This window comes from Giraffa tippelskirchi, chromosome 4, assembly GCF_054371585.1.
Source record: "Giraffa tippelskirchi isolate mGirTip1 chromosome 4, T2T-mGirTip1v1.2.pri, whole genome shotgun sequence".
Classification (NCBI taxonomy): Eukaryota; Metazoa; Chordata; class Mammalia; order Artiodactyla; family Giraffidae; genus Giraffa; species Giraffa tippelskirchi.
The window spans coordinates 20,716,266-20,734,393 of record NC_137278.1 but is presented as its reverse complement, the minus strand read 5'-3'; positions in this window follow the sequence as shown (position 1 = coordinate 20,734,393).

Sequence of the window (18,128 nt, the reverse complement as noted above, 5' to 3'; positions counted from 1 at the left end):
GTAACATGCCAGATAGAGTTATTAATCAGGGATTTAGAAATCTCTGTCTGGATTGGTTTTCATCCAAATGTTTTAAGGCAAATAATTCCAAATAACTATTTACTGTTACACCTATAAGTTGATACATCGTTAAGTGCTTAACACACTCAATATCCATCCATCTTCACAATGGCTCCACAACATGGTAAACTATCCTCAGGCTCCAGGAGTGAAAAACTAAGGACCAGAGAAGTTAAGTAACTCTCCATCTTCTAGGGTTGCACAGCTAATCCTGGGGGAGCCAGAATGAAGATGCAAGTTTGCTCAACTCTGACACCTGTGCTCCTTCTGCAGTTCCCCAATTCCATTGGGAAGAGTCCTTCTCGCATCCCCCTCATATTTAATGAAAAATGCGTGCCTCCTTGTCTTTTCCTGCAGGAGTTTTTTCAGAAATCCATTTGTCTTTGCTTCCTGGGAGTCACTTTCTCCTGATTTAATGACTCAAGTTTTCAGATCATTTGTCATCCCAAGACCTTCATTAGGGAATCCAGGGCGAGGAGAGTTCTAGGTACAGTTAAAAAGGATTTTTCCCCTCTTCCTATTTTTTGCTTTTATTTTTAACTGTGCTTCTCTCTGACAGGAACTCTGTTTGTCCTGACTTGCATCTGATATCATGAGTCACTAGGGAGATTTAATATGATGATTGCTGAACCAGGTTATTGGTTTGTTTTTTTTTTTTCTTTTTCTATGGCTCATTCTCTTCAAAATCCCTAATTTATGATAAAAGTCAGTAAGATGGGAGCACAGAAAATGTTTTGAGTGGGTTGTCTTATTATGTTTGGGCCACTTTGTCTCTTTTAACTCTCCAGTGAACAGCGTAAATCAGCACGTAGGCGTGAGAGCCAGTGGTCAGTCACAGCCCCGCATCAGGAACAGACAAGGTGACCTCTGAGGAGCAGTAGAGCTGGATTCGGAGGGTGAGTTCAACCCACAGCCCCGGAAGAAAGAAGACAAGAAGACTTTAATGAGATATTACTAATATTCCCATATATAGGCATCCGAAGGGCAAAGAGCAATGAGAAAAAAATTTGAGGTACCACGTTTCTAGTGAAGAAAAACTAAGCTGTCATCCTCTTAAAATACCACTGGAAAATGAAGCAAACTCAGATGCAATATAGGAGCAGCGTTCAATAAGACTGCAGGGTAAACTAAGAAAACGTATTTGGGGATGAAGAGCAATGGGAAGCTTTTTGTTGTCCACTTTACATAAAAATTCAGAATGTTAGGTCAGGACAGGATCTTAAAGGTTTCATCCAATGCACGGGCACCTCCCACAGCCCCTTGGACCCGGGCAGCCTCTGCATGGTGGTCTCCGGTCTAGGGGGGCTTACTACATGCTTAGGTAAACATCATCAGAAATTCACAGATGATGCAACAACTCTGTGCCCCGATCTCTCCCAGGAATCAGATACACGTGTGACATCCTTGTCTCTGAGCTGATCGGGTTGTAGGAAGACAAACTCCTCACCTAGTCCCACCCACTGTTTCCCTGGTGCCCCAGCCTTTCTCTAAGCATCTTCCCTTAGTCTGAGCAGTAGCCCAAGCACAAGAATCAGGCAGCTCCTAAGTAGCTACAGACACAGCCTTTTGTCCCTGGGTTGTGAAGGAGTCAGCCTTTACCAGGAGCCACGTCTTGTCAATGCCATGACTGGGGGTTTTCCCAAAGTCCCAGGAGAAGCATCTCTTCCTGAGCTGCCACAGTGCCGTAGCTGGTTAACCTGTACCCCTCTTCCAATTTAAGTGGTCTCCTCCTGTTATAGGCTGATTGTATCACCCACCCCAAAATCTATATGTTGAAGCCCTAAATCCCAATGTGACTGTATTTGGACACCTGGTGGGTCAGTGTTAAGGAATCTGCCTGCCAATGCAGGAGACACAGACCTTGCCCTGGGTCAAGAACGTCTCCTGGAGGAAGAAATGGCAACCCACTCCAGTATTCTTGCCTGGGAAATCCCATGGCCAGAGGAGCCTGGTGGGCTACAGTCCCTGGGATTGCAAAGAGTTGAACATGACTGAGTGATCAGCAACAACAAGTTTAAGGAAGTAATTAAGATTAGTAAGGTCATGAGAGTGGGGCCCTAACCTGATCAGGCTGGTGTTTCTGAAAGAAGAGGAAGAGACACCAGAGATGTATATGTCTTGAGGAAAGGCCATGTGCACTAGACCTTGAAGGGTAGGCAAGAGTTCACGGGTGGAGAAGAGAGAGACCAGTGTCCCAGGGAGAGGAGCCATATGTGAGGCCATGGGGAGATGTGGGAACATGAGCCGAGCCTGAGGAGGGCAAGTGCGCTGGCCTGGAGACAGCTCGTGGTTCTGGTTTAGGAGAAGGATCTCTGGTCACTGGCACCACAGAAGCCATGATTCCTGCAGGTTTATTTTTAGCAAACTTCTCCCCAGATGGGGAAGGAGCAGTTCTTGGGCTCTTTGAGTCCACATTTCTGCTGAGAAAAATCTTAATACCTGACAAATGAAAGGCATAATCATTTTTTAACCAGCAATTTACTTGGAGTGGGAGAGAGAGGCCTGGGAAAAACACAGTTCCCTCCCTCCCTCTCCTAAGTGTAGGCCTTGTTGAAACAGCACCAAAAATAAAGAAATTAAACTTTGCCTTTCGTTGATAGGCTCTTACTGACAATTCCACCATCAGATCAAAGACTCAGGGAGGAGAGCTATTCCACGTTTTAAGATCCTATATCTGATAAACAACAGAACACCAATTCAGTCTCAGATCTTTAATTCTGAAACTGTCCTCCTCAAGCATGTTCCCTCTCTCAGATGTTCAATTTTTATACAGAAATAAGAGCAATTCAATGTATTACAATAACTTATTTTTCTGACCTTAGGGAAATGTCCAACAATTGCCTACATTACCTATGGAATAAGCAGTTCACCTTGGAACCATGGACTCTCATCTCCTTGAGCAAGTTAAGTGATTACTTTCAGGGGGAAAGTGCACATTTACGTTTTGAGAAACAATGTACTCAAGGTGGCTAACCCAGCACCTTATATACAATAATTTCTCAGCAAATGTTAGGTATTATTAATATGAATAAAAACATATTCTCCTAACTGTGTGTTTATATATATAATATATACACAATTGGGAAAATGTTGTTTTTCCTAATATATGTATGTGTGTGTGTGTATATATATATATATATATATATAAAATATGGGCTTCCCCAGTGTCCAGTGGTAAAGAATCCACCAGCAATGCAGTAGACACAGGTTCAGTCCCTCGATTGGGAAGATCCCCTGGATGAGGGCATGGAAAATCACTCCAGTGTTCTTGCCTGGAGAATCCTCAGAGACAGAGGAGCCTGGTGGGCTACAGTCCATGGGATCACAAAGAGTTGGACACAACTGAAGCCACTGAGTATACATGCATATGTTATGTATACAGTATAGAAGGTAAATGGGAATTTAAAACAAAGTATTGTTTATATCAGTCAATCCTGAAAGAAATCAACCCTGAATGTTCATTGGAACGATTGATGCTGAAGCTCCAATACTTTGATCACCTGATGCAAAGAGCCACTTTACTGGAAAAGACCCTGATGTTGGGAAAGATTGAAGACAAGGTGAGAAGGAGGTGGCAGAGGATGAGATGGGTAGATAGCATCATCGACTCAGTGGACATGAATTTGAGCAAACTCCAGGAGATAGTGAAGGACAGAGAAGCCTGATGTGTTGCAGTCTGTGAATCCTCAAAGAGTCGGACATGATTTAGCAAACAAACAATTGTTCATAAATGCATTGATTTAATTTACTTATTTCTTCATTCAGCCAATATTCCCTGAACATCAACATTCTCTAGACCTTTCAGATCAAAGCTTAAAGGGTTTACATCTGTAAGCTCCAGAAAGAGCTGTGAATCAATCAGCCTTTGTTAGCAAAAGAGTATGGCAAATGGTATAAACTTTGATAACGTCTTCATATAACAATGATTTTGTAAGATTTTCTATAAAGGAAAAGATAATCCCATCTTTCCTCTCTTATAGTTGATTGATTCCTTTTAGTTATTAATAGATCAGAAAATCTCTCAGCATTGAAACTCCTTGTCAGTCATGCTGTGAAAATGTTTACGATTGTCAAATTTGGAAAAGCCACCATCACATTTCTCTTATTTAAAAGATATATATTAATAATTTGGGGTCATTTCAAGTTTTCTTGGCAGTTAGAATTCATACACACTTTTATTGGACATCATTAATTAACCAGTTTGTCACAGCATCTTTGTTGCAATGATGTATTACGGGTTTGTTATTTTTGTGAATGTCAGTATTTTCATTCAGATCAGCAAGAATTTAAACAGTTATTATAGTAATTCTATTTAATCTAATTTTCTGCTAAAAATGTAGGGTATTTTAATTGTATCTGCTGCATTATCAAGTATATTCTTGGAGGGGTAGAACTTCTGTTTCAAATTATCTGCTTATAATTTTGTATATTTGATGATTGGGAGGGTTTTCCACAGATTAGCTTCTGGCTTTATATACTTTGAGATCTGCTTTTCTGATACTCCCCCACATGTTTCTGGTGCTGTGGGGTAAGTTTAAACTGTGAACTAACCTCTGATCCTGCACCTTTGAGTCATAGCACTGGGTGAGTTGAAGCCTGAGTAGTAGGAATATTTCTAGACTCCATTCCTACGCAAAAATGGTTAACAGTAACTCAATTGTTCTGGAAATGAGTGTGAGACATAAATTCATTTCTATAAGCCCAAACTGATCCCAACTCAGGTTCTTCCCAGTTAGACCCTCAAAATTACCACAGTCACTGTAATATCACCCAACACAAGGCAAAACTTGACAGAGAAGGTGAAATGGACAGAGACAGTGGTCTTAATTGATTGTGGTTAAAGAATCCTAATTTTTGCAAATTTTATAAAACCATATGACTATCTAAGCAAGTGGCCAGGCCCTTTGAAAGCTTGGGGAGGAGCCCAGGCACAAGAGGATGCTGAAGCTTAAATTCCATTAAATGCATGGGAAACACATTCCTGAATCCATGTTTAGAGGCTTTGCAGAGTGAAAGACAAGTTTACATCATTCTGAAAAGCACTGGCTAGGATAATGAGATCACAGGCTAAGCCTCAGACCATGACACAAGACCTAGATCTTTCTGTAAAAACAAGCACATCTCTTGTCATCAGGAAGCCTGTTAGGGCCTGGACATAAAATTCACTTCTCTTTCCGTATACATTTTGGTACCCAAACTGTTGTTGTAGAGCTGTGGTCATTTAAACAGTTCTGGGTAAAGAATTACAGCTTTGTGCCCTAAATCAGCCTGCCAAGATGTAGCTAAATCCTCACCTATAGTTCCTCAATGTTGTAATTTGATCAAAAGCAAAGACTTGAAAAAAATCATGCCCTGAAGTGGCCCAAACTGACTGTAAAACAATCGGTTGTCAGTAGGAACATGAGCTGGTCTCTAACTACAGGAGGGTCTGAACGGCTGGCAAAGGGGAAAGACATGCCTGGTGCATGTGTAGAATCACAGTTGATGATCTAAGGAATTGTTCCCTTGAGGGCTGTACTCTCTGGGTTTCCTTGGAGACCCGTCCTCCACACTCCTACCACTGGAGTGGTTTTCAAGAAAAGAAAATATGACCATCTCACTCCTCTCCTTTAAAACTGGTAATGGTTCCAATGCATGTTAGAATAGATTCCCAAGAATTCAGTTGATAGGCAGAGTCTTCTTTGACTGGCCTTTGCCTGACAGCAATATTCTCTCACATTGCAGGTACCATCACTTCTATACGTGTAGTAAGCAGAAGTAAAGTCGCTCAGTCGTGTCTGACTCTTTGTGACACCATGGACTGCAGCCTACCAGGTTCCTCAGTCCACGGAATTTTTCAGGCAAGAGTACTGGAGTGGGTTGCCGTTTCCTTCTCCAGGGAATCTTCCCAACCCAGGGATTGAACCCGGGTCTCCCGCATTGCAGGCAGACACTTTACCATCTGAGCCATCAGGGGTCTACAGAAAAAGACTATCATTTATGTTCTATCTATCTATCTGTCTATATATCTATCTGGATTGAAATCAACCATGGCAGTATTCTTCCTAGTTTGATTGCTAATACCTATTTTTGTCCATATCATATTGCTCTGGGCTTTGAGTCTACTTAGACAGTCTGCAAGTTCCTTTAAGATTCTATTAGTCAGTGTCTAGTAACCAACCACTTTAGGTATTTCAAATATGAAACTGGAGCCTATTATACAGAGTCAAATGGCAAGAATTTAATATGGGAGAGGTGCTATAAGAACAGAGAGAACAGAAGAGAAAATAAAGGGGGGAAGGTGATGGAGCAAAAGGAAAAAATGCTATTACACAGAGCTCAGAGCATGCTGACACTCTTAAGCAGCAGTCTATAAGACTATACCTGCTATGGAACTCTTGGGGAGACTATCTCAGCTAATGTTAACTCTGCCCAAGGCAGGGGGCTACTGCTTGGGCCAGGGCTGGAGCTGCAAATAGGCGCTTCTTCTGCTCAGGCCACTGAAGCCTGAAACCCCTTCATTCTCCCAGCCAACTACACCCGTCAATGTCTGCACTGTCACAGACACAAGCCTCAGCTTCTCCCCTTGTCTAGTGATCCCCAGCCAGCACTTGCTATCAGCAAGGGAGCTTGGTAATGTCATTTGCAAGCTCCAGGCTTTAGCATACAAGCAAGTGTGTCTTCTTCTACTTCGGAGAGTCTCCAGGAGCCTCTGATCTAGAGGATTTTACTGTTGTCTTCACATGTCTCTTTTCAGCCTCTTTGTCAAAGCAGCAGTAAAAGTTTAAATAAGTTAATCTGTTGCCAAGCAACTCACTTTTGTCTCAGCATACTTCTCATTGCCGGTGGTGGCATTTTTCTATTTCTTCAGTGACAAGGCACTGGCAGGTTTTAAAGAATTATACATACACCTACGATATCCAGAGTTTTTTTTTTTTTTTAAGTGCTGATTTTTATTACTTTAGATAGATGTCTCTCTGAAGCTAAAGAGTGAAGTATATCACTTTTCAAAATCTCACGTGCTTTCAAGAGACCTTGGCTGCACCATATATATTTGCAGGTTTTTCACTTTCTTGTTTTGAAATGACGTAGATTTAGTGCTTTAGATGAAGCTATGGACCCCTCCATCTTATCTTCTTTTTTTTTTTTTTCTGGTGGTTTTTCTCTTGAGCATTAAAAATATTCCAGATTTGTCTTTGTTTCTTTAGGAAAAGAATGCATAAAACTAGCTGATGAAGCAGAGATTTTAGACATTATCATTTAGTGGCTATTTGGTCTTTCAATTTTAAAAGTTTCAGTTTATTCTTCATTAGGAGAAATTTATACATATGCACATATATATGTATAGATAAATGTGCATTTTTAAACATCTACCTTCTACATGTATTCACGGAATGGGAGGGAAAGCCATGTGTTAAGTACACTGTTGCTGATAGGTGTTGTCCTCAGTTTCAGCCCTGTGTGGGTAGTTCATCGATTCCCCTTAGGTCTTTTTGTGCCCATTTTGTAGATGAAGAAGACGTGAGGATCAGAGATGCTGAGCAAATTGTCCCAGTCAAATCAGTCATTGTTGGAGAAGGAATGAAGCCCAAGTATGTCAATGTTAAGGTGAGACTCTGTCACTGTCCTGTGATGGTGTCCTGGGGCATCTGGGTGCTTGTTTTGTGCTTATGAACATGGTAGAGTTGGTAAACACAAAGATCCTTTTAAAATCTGAGCTTCTAAAGCTTCTATTTCAGTTTCATTTAAAGTTATGGTCCTAACCAGAATACTCACTGTGATCCTAGCCAGAATACTTTCACATCCCCAGAGAGGATGGTGCCATGAACAATCACTTGAGAATTCTTATCCTTGCTACAGAATCTATTACACTGGCAGTTTCAAATTGGGTCTGTTTTATGAGTACATATTGCAGACATGGTATCAAGCTATGGCTGTAGCAGGTCAGCCTCACAGTTGTCCTACCAATGAGATATTTTGACAAAACATTCTAGAAGGTAAAAGAGACTGCATTATCCCATTGTCTTCAATGTCCACAGACTCACCTAACAATTATGGTATCTTTGACTCTAGTCTGTCTCCTGTTTGTAATTTTTCCCTCTGCTGCCACAACTGAATGTTTTGAGAGCAATTTTTAAACTAGGAGTAAGTCGTTCCTTTCGCTTTTACTCAACGAGCTAATCAAGACTTAGGAATGCGAGACCATCTTTTGGTCAAGAGTATTAGACTTCTTCTCTTGACCAAAAGACGCTCTCATGTTCCCTAGGTCTTGGTCAGCCCATTAAGTAAAATGGGCATTTTAGTCAAATGTATTAGAATTCTGCACACTTTGAGTCCTTCCTCTTAGACCTATGCCATCTTTATCTCTAATTCATACCCTTTGAAATGCAAAAATCTGAAATAGGTTCTGCAGAAACAAAAGGCATCAGATGACTGCCCCTTGAGCGAAAAGCTGTTGTGAAGAAGGTAAGGTTCACATAGTTACAGAGAACACCTTGTCTTCTGCTCTGCTTCTGGGATTTGAGGAATTTAAGCTGGAGAGTTTTCTCCCATTCTAAATCACCTTAAATGTTTCTCATGAAACATTTCTCATTCACAGTGTCTCTTGTGAAACATATGAAGGAGAATTATTAAAGCATATTGACACCTTTCATGATGATTATCCACTTGATTCTCATAACAGCTCCTCTCCTTCCAGGCTGTAAAATTTGTTAAGGGAAGGAGGAAGTCTCATTGTTTCTTCCTCATCTAGCCCCCATACTCTCCCCAAATCACCCAGCACAAGCAGGCATCTTATTGGCAGTTTTAGAAGAAGCTAAGAATGCCCTCTCCCTCCCTGCTGCCTCTTCAGATATGCCTACCTGCGGAGAGAAGGGACTTTTAGCGCTTCCCTGTGTCCTGGCACAAAGAGGCCCGTCACAGATAGTAACTGGGTAAGTAAGTCTGTCGAATTCTAGGAGTTAGTACAGAAAGTTGAATGTTGCAAAAAACCTAAGTCCTATCCTCCAACTTGGTCTTTCTCACTGTATTTTGATTTCCACATCCCTGGGTCCCATGGCAAGCTCCCAGTTGCTTCACAAATTTGTCAGAGACAGTTAACTATTGACTTCTTCAACTCTGAAGTGCCAACTACAAGCCCATCATATACTAATTACATACATTCACTCATTTAACGCTTGTAAGAATTCTGGAGGTTACAAATGGAGAGATGATGTTTCAAGAAATTTTAAAAAGTAAGTTTGCTAGAGTTAAATGACTGATTAGTGACTGATCCAAGAGTCCAGGGCTGTTTGACTCCAAATTTCCCAGTGTTTGTACCACCATACTACACTTTGGTAATCATTGCCTTTGTCCCACGTCCATCTCTTCAAATGTGATTCTTGGTAAACCTAGTCACTTCCCCGGGTGTGATAAAATACAGTCTCCTCTGAGGTCAGTTTTAGATGCTTACTTTCAACACTATTTTCTTTCTACTGGACAGAGTCTGCAAAGAATCAAGAGGTCTTCAACTTCTCCTGCAGCTCATTCATTCTGTGAGTCAGCTAAGATCTCCTCTTTACTTCTCATAACAAAGGACCTGTTTACATCACAGAGTTTCTTTCTCCTGTGAGAGGAAGCAGAAAAAAAAAAAGAAAAAAAAGGAAATCTTTGCCAGGATTGGAGTGATCTCTTCTAGTCCATTGCTATGACTGAGGTTGCACATTTCTATCCATTCATTTATTAACTCCTTTTTATTTATATTTTTTAATTGGAGGATAATTGTTTTACAATATAGTGTTGGTTTCTGCTGTACAACAACATGAATCAGCCATAAGTGTACATACATCCCTTCACTCTTGAACCTCTCCTGAAACCCCCCATCTCACCCCTCCCGGTTGCCACACATATTGAGTCTATTTAATAGAAAATATGCTGTAAATGCCAAACTAAAACAATAATATGTTATGGACTCAATGTTTGTGCCCCCACCCCTGAATTTATATGTTGAAATCCCACCCCACACCACTGTGGTAGTATTAGGAGCTGGGGCCTTCAGGAGATAATTAGGTCATAAATGTGGGGTCCTTGTGAGTGAGGTAAGTGCTTTCATAAGCGGAACCCCAGAGAATTATTTTGCCCCTTTTCTTCTGCCATGTGAGGACACAAGGGTAATTGGCTGTGTGCAACCAGGAAGAGGGCACCTCTCACCAGTCCCCAACCCTGCTGGCACTCTGATCTGGCCTCCAGAACTGTGAGGAAACAAATGTTGTTCATAAGCCACCCAGTCTATGGTACTTTGTTACAGCAGCAAGAACTGACTAATATCAGGGCAAGCAACTTTACCAATTATTTCTATTCATTGTCTTTAAATTCAAATAGAATCTGAGCATAATTTCGAAATCTCTGACAAATAACTTGTCAAAGACAGGTAAGATTCTTGACAACTTCTTCAATGAAAATGGTTGGGGCAGAGTCAGGGTTCAGGGTCACTGTTCCTTGCTTGGTTCCAAAGGCAAGTCATTGCACTTGGAGTGATGTCAGTTACTGCATTCCCTCGCTTTCATGGACAAGATCCTGGAGCTGACTGACTCTGTAGTAGCAAAAGCAGTCTACAGATTTTGAGAATCTAGAGCAGGAGGAATTGTCCCAGTCTCTGTTGATGAGACATTCACCAGCCATGTGGAAACACTTTTGCTTTCTCAACCACCATACATCTGAAATATTTTAAAATTCCAAGCTATGTCTTGCCACATACTAAACACGGATTCAGCAAACCGTCCTCTGTAGCATCCTCATATCAGAGTTGAAAGGGCGTCAGGGGTTCTGAATTTGCAAACCAGGAGGAGCAGCACTTCCTCAGGGCTTTGGGAAGGTCCCTGAGGAAGGGGAGGTATTCCTGCTTTTTTTTATTCTCTTCTGTGTAATCTTCCCAAACACTTATTTCAGACACCTGGATAATCTACTTCCACGTTGCATTTAATGTAGATCACATTAAATTCTCTTGTTGGAAGAACTTGTGAGGAGGGACAGGACCAAAGCAACTCAGACCTGTGAGGGTGGGCAGTTCCTGGAGATGATAACCATTCAGACTGAGGGTGAGCATTACCTGTTGATGAAAGAAAGTAGCCGCGCATGCTAAGGAGTGTTTCCTTATGCTGCTGTGTTTATTTAAGGCTGTGCTGGTCCTAACATAGATGTTTTCAAAAAATGTGCCTCTTTCTACCAGCAGCCCCTCTTCCTATAATAACTTTCCCACCTATATCTGCACAGCTAATTTCTTCTCATGCCTGATATTCAGCTCAAATGTCATCTCAGGAAGCCTCACTCATTCCACATTTCAGATCCCTGCCTTGTGTACACCTTATGTATACCTCTATCAAGTGGAACTATAACTGTCCTACCAGATACCAACTTCTTCAGGGAATGGCTCTGACTTATTTCTGTGACCCCCCAGGAGCCAGCATGGTACCTGGAAAAGAGTATTCACCCAGAAATAATTAAATGAATAAATGAGTGGATAAATAGTGTGTGTTAGTTGCTCAGTCGTGTCTGACTCTTTGTGACTCCATGCACTATAGTCCACCAGACTCCTTTGTCCATGGGATTCTCCAGGCAAGAATATTTTTAGTGGGTTGCCATTCCCTTCTCCAGAGGATCTTTCCAACTCAGGCTTTGGACCCCTATCTCCTGCACTGCAGGCAGATTCCTTACTATCTGAGCCACCAGGGAAGCCTGAGTGGATGAATAAAGGATCACAACTGAAAAGTTATTACTAAGTACATTTTTTCTGGTGAATAGAATGAATCTATACTAGTTTTGTACAACTTATTCAAATTTTTTGGTATCACAATGTCTAGGATTTTCTAAATCCTCATGAGATGAAGAGTCAAGAACATGAACTGCATTAGAAACAGTAGATCGAGTCATCAGCTCCCTAATAGAATTAAGATGTTAATAATTCCTTCTCAGTTCTGACACTATGTACTTGGAATTTTAAAACTATTTTGAAATATAGTATATATAAAGGAGTATGTGTTATGCTTATGTATGATTTAAGATGCAATACTTGTATAAAGAATAATAATAAAAAAACCTCATGAACTTCCTACCTAGCTTAAGAAATAATGGACTATGGTCTTTACCAACCTGGAGATGAAATGTGAACATATGGTTATGTTTTCATTATAAGCACTGCTCGTGAAAATTTTACGTTGTGTTTAGAGAACATGATTAACATTAGCAAAATATATAATCATTTAAGATTAGGACTTGAAGAGCCAATTTAAGGCTCCGGTAATCTCCGTGATACCTATTGTATCTCATGCTTTATCTCCTTACTTTCCTGGTGTTGGATTCCTCTCAGTTGTGTGCATGTGAGTGTGTGTGTTTAAATCACTAGTCCAGCATTTTCCCTGAACTGTATACCTGCATATATCTAATTATCCGGTAGACATCTATATTCCCTTCTCCAAGGGATCTTCTTGATCCAGGAATTGAAGCCAGGTCTCCCACATTGCAGGCAGATTCTTTATTGTCTGAATCACCAGGGAAGCCTCTATGTATGGAAAAGTTTCTCAAACTCAATGGAACTAAAAACTACAGTGCGTAAATTCTCTCCTATACATCTTATAACCTAATCCTTCCCTTTCCTAGTCCAGTCATTAACTCTCCCACACTATGCATTTGGTGTTACCATGACTTTTTTTCTTTCTCTTTTAACACTGCACTGTAACATGACACTCTCATAACTAGCTTTTCTATTCATTGTTTCTTTCATTCGGAGATATTGTACACAAAATTTCCAGGATTTTTTTCAGAAAACAAATCTCTATTCAGCCACTTCTTTGTTTAAGCAATAAACAGAGAAATACATTGATGCTCCTCTGCGACCTGTGATCTGAAGGGACCAGGGTCCTATGGTGTTAACTCAGGAGCCATCAGAACAGAAACCCCATGAGCAAAGGTACGGTTTCCTAACCTCAGACTCCACAGTCGCCCAAGAATGTTTACCTGGGTCTTGGTACCAGAGAAAGCAGTGAGGAAGAGATGCTCTTCTGCATGGGAAGGAGGGACCATGGTTGGTGAGCACCATGGACTTACCAGTGGGTCGCCCCCACTACATTCCAATGGGTACATATTTGCCAATATACTACTTTTCTTTGTTCTAGAAAATCTAGCCTCAATTGTATATGAAACGTCCAGAAACTTCTCCATGCTCAAATTTAGCAGAAGTCTATTCAATTAGCATGCTTGAAACAACTTAGAGGTACCAAACAGACTCTGCAAAGAAGTCAAAGTATTTTTGTGGGGCTTTGTGTGAACGAATTTTTTATTTATAATCATATGATTGAACTGTGACTGTCATAACCTATTTGACCATGCCCCAGTTACAGGTAAAAACACCTGTAGTGGCCCCTTGGACTTTTAGAAGTTTCTACGGGTTACTGGAAAGTTTCAAGTGCCCCAGCTACATATATGCCTCTAAGGGAAGAAGGACGCCGATGACTATCTCTGCTTAGTAGAATTTCCAAAAGAAAATGGAGGCTTCCATCAGGTAAGCTTTTTGGCCAGTGCTGCTCTGCTGGCATGCCAGACAGACCAGATGGGAAGCCAGATGCCTTGAAGGTTTGTGGCTCTTGACTGGATCTGCTCTTCACCACTTGGTATCACACTATGCTTTTTGTTCCTTTTTTCTAACACAGTGTATCCTGTTGTCTCCCAGTCTTGCATTTTACTCAAGATACAATTGTATTAGGAAGTGTAAGGGTTGGTAAAAACCTGGGTTAAAGTCATGCTCTTTTTTTTTCCAAGTCATAAGAGTAATTCTAGAGTTAAAGCAAAAATAATCAACTTTATTTTTTTTCTTTTTTAAAATTTATTTTTGGCTGCACTGGGTCTTTGTTGCTGTGTGTGTGCTTTCTCTCGTTGCAGTGAGTGGTGTCTACTCTTCAGCTGTGGTGCACAGGCTTCTAACTGCTGTGGCTCATCTGGTTGCAAAGCTCGTGGTCTTGGGCATGTGGATTTCAGTAGTTGTGACATACGGGCTGAGTTGCCCTAAGGCATGTGGAATCTTCTTGGATGAGGATTCAAACCCATGTTTCCTGCATTGGCAGGCAGATCCTTAGCCACTGGGCCACTGGGGAAATCCAATAGTCAAATTTAGATTCAGAATACATGCCAGGTCATCATCAACTCTAAAGGTACCCTGCTACATATTTGCTATCTGGCACCGGATGATCTATTTAATATCCCTGAACTTCAATATTGTCATCTCTAAAAGAGACGTGATACAATCTGCATCTGGGGCTGTGGTGAGCATCACACAGGACACTATGATAGCAGATGTAAATGCTGTGTGTATTATACATGCCGGTTACTACCACTGTGATGGCAACTCCCCAACAATGGACCCAAAGTGAGCATCACTCAGCTTGTGCCTGATTGCCAGGCTCCTGCTTTCTGTCTGGGCCATATCCAGTGGAAGTCAGTGCCTTGAAAGAGGACTCCATGTGATGCCATCTCTAGGGTCTGTCATACTTAGATGGCACGCAATTAAACTGAAGCCTTACTGAGGGATTATTTTGCTCAGTTCAGTTCAGCTGCTCAGTCATGTCCGACTCTTCGAGACCCCATGAACTGCAGTACGCCAGGCCTCCCTGTCCATCACCAACTGCTGGAGTCCGCCCAAATCCATGTCCATTGTGTCGGTGATAACATCCAACCATCTCATCCTCTGTCATCCCTTTCTCCTCCTGCCCTTAATCTTTCCCAGCATCAGGGTCTTTTCAAATGAGTCAGCTCTTTGCATCAGATACCCAAAGTATTGGAGTTTCAGCTTCAACATCAGTCCTTCCAATGAACAACCAGGACTGATCTCCTTTAAGATGGACTGGTTGGATCTCCTTGCAGTCCAAGGGACTCTCAAGAGTCTTCTCCAACACCACAGTTCAAAAGCATCAATTCTTCGTCTCTCAGCTTTCTTTATAGTCCAACTCTCACATCTGTACATGACTACTGAAAAAACCATAGCTTTGACTAGACAGACCTTTGTTACCAAAGTAATGTCTCTGTTTTTCAATATGCTGTCTAGGTTGGTCATAACTTTCCTTTCAAGGAGTAAGTATCTTTTAATTTCATGGCTGTAATCACCATCTACAGTGATTTGGGAGCCCAGAAAAATAAAATCAGCCACTGTTTCCACTGTTTCCCCATCTATTTGCCATGAAGTGATGGGACCAGATGCTATGATCTTAGTTTTCTGAATGTTGAGCTTTAAGCCAATTTTTTCACTCTCCTCTTTCACTTTCATCAAGAGGCTCTTTAGTTCTTCTTCCTTTTCTGCCATAAGGAGGGTGTTATCTGCATATCTGAGGTTATTGATACTTCTCCGGGCAATCTTGATTCCAGCTTGTGCTTCCTCCAGCCCAGCATTTCTCATGATGTACTCTGCATATAAGTTAAATAAGCAGGGTGACAATATACAGCCTTGATGTACTCCTTTTCCTATTTGGAACCAGTCTGTTGTTCCATGTCCAGTTCTAACTGTTGTTTCCTGACCTGCATACAGGTTTCTCAAGAGGCAGGTCAGATGGTCTGGTATTCCCATCTCTTTCAGAATCTTCCACAGTTTATTGTGATCCACACAGTCAAAGGCTTTGGCTTAGTCAATAAAGCAGAAATAGATGTTTTTCTGGAACTCTCTTGCTTTTTCAATGATCCATTGGATGTTAGCAATTTGATCTCTGGTTCCTCTACCTTTTCTAAATCCAGCTTGAACATCTGGAAGTTCATGGTTCAGGCATTGCTGAAGCCTGGCTCGGAGAATTTTGAGCATTACTTTACTAGAGTGTGAGATTGTTTTACTCAGTAGATGTAATTAGAAGCCAACTCTGAATGGTTTTCTAATTACAAATATAACTTAGTTTGATTCAACAACTATTCGCTGAACATTAGATATGTGTGTAAAAATTATGCGTGTAAAAATTTTAAAAGGGCAAAGTTTCTGAGGTCAGGAAGATAAACACATAAATAATATCTTAACAGTGTGATAAATACTAAATATACAAGCCAAGGGCTATAAGGACCCAGAGAACAGTATAAGCACCTCTGCTTGGTCAATGGATGAATTTAGTGGAAGCCACACGGAAGAGACAGCATTGGACTAGGACCCTGGAAGAAAATACTGTGTTTCCCAGGTAGAAAAGTGGGGGGGAAATTATAGGCAGAGATAACAGCACCTAAAGTATCAACCAAGATGCTTTGATTGGTCTGGTTGTCACTCCTTACTACCCATTTCACTTTGGGTAAGTTGCTAGACCTATCATTTAGTTTCCTTATGTGGAAATTGATTCTAATAATATCTACCAAAAAGGTCTTGATAGAGATAAAATGATATTATGGAATTTCACTAATGGCATGCTGGGTATATAGAAGAGACTCCGTACATTTCAGACTTTTTCATGGAACACAAAGAACTTGACAAGGGCAGCACAGCTCAGCATCTTAATGAAGGTCCCCAAAGTTCACATCCCTGGGAAACAGTGTGGGTACTGGGCTAACTATGGAGACTGTGAGAGTGTGGCCGTGGCCATGCTTTGCTGTTGTGTGTGTGTTTCTCATTAAGGCCATCAAACTGAATTACTGGGTCCTCTCCCCAGAGGACTATTCCCTGTTCTTGTCACTAAGGACTGTCACGTTTCCCAGAGCCAAGATTAAGGATTCAACCACGGGAGTGGTCATAACTTTCCCAGCAAACACATCAGCTGTGACAGTGTTGGTGTTTCTGGCCCACAGTTGGGAAAGCTCTCCAGTGAATGATCATTCACCAGGGTTAAGGTTCCACATGATTGTGGTTATACTGGGCTTTCCTGGTGGTTCAGATGGTAAAGAATCCACCTTTAATGCAGGAGACCTGGGTTCAGTACCTGGGCTGGGAAGATCCCCTGGAGAAGGGAATGGCTACCCACTCCTGTATTCTGGCCTGGACAATTCCATGGACAGAGGAGCCTGGCAGGCTACAGTCCATGGAGTTGCAAAGAATCGGGCACAACTGAGTGACTTTCACTTAATGGTTACATTAGTGAAGTCAAAGTCCCAGAGGAATGAATTATGCATAACTGTTTCCAAATAGTTTGTCCAAACTTCTATCCTAGACTCACCCCTCCCCTCAACTGACCTTTGTCCTGTGTACTCAGTACATGACTGTACCCCCGACCCCACAAATAATCATCCAGGAGAAAACAGATGAGGTGTTTATACACATCCCATCAGGTACCTGATGGAAAACAGCAAACTGCTCATATTCCCTGCACAGTTAGCTTTATTTTTAAGCTCTCCTGAGCAATAAGAGAGCCACAGCACAAACTTCCCAAACTCACAGTATTAAGTTACTGTTAATAGTGTTGCCTTCAGACAACTGCGCTGTGGACTGACCCTCGGGTTTGTGGTTTTGTTTTTAAACTCCAAGCTCAGGTCGGGAGCAATAAGGTTAGCCACCTGAAACAACAACATTGGCCTAATCTAGAATGATCTATTTCCCCAGCAAAGATTGGTTTCTGTGTTATTTTTATTTTTCAAGGGAGTTAACATTTAACTGGCACGTTAGCCCTGTCCATCTCCCTGAATAGGTCTGTCTGTTTCAGCATGTTCTCCCACCCCGCCACAGAGCCCAGCTTTCCTCGAGATTCAGGAAGCTCTAAATATTAATGAGGGCCAAAGACCCATGTACTTGGCCACTCCTTCTCCACCACCCACTCCATTAAACACGATTTCCGAAGGCATTTCACAACTTGGAAAAGCTGATCGGAAAAAGTGTGGCACCGTTACAATTGTGCAGGACGCTATTTTTGAAAATGTCACTTACGCAGAAGGAACCAGTGGCCTGATGGGTGTCCTGCCGGGGGTTAATATAAAGCAACTCAGAAGATTTGTAGAGAAAAGTGGTGTTCACAGTGTGGACCCCCGGTCAGCAGCATCCCCCTGTGTGAGAAATGTGTTAGAAATACAAAGGTAACAGATTTGCAGAGTCAGAAACTCATCAGAAATTATAGGAAAGGCCAGCTATTCCATGTCTTGACAATCAAACACTGGGGTGGACCTTGCCTGCCTAT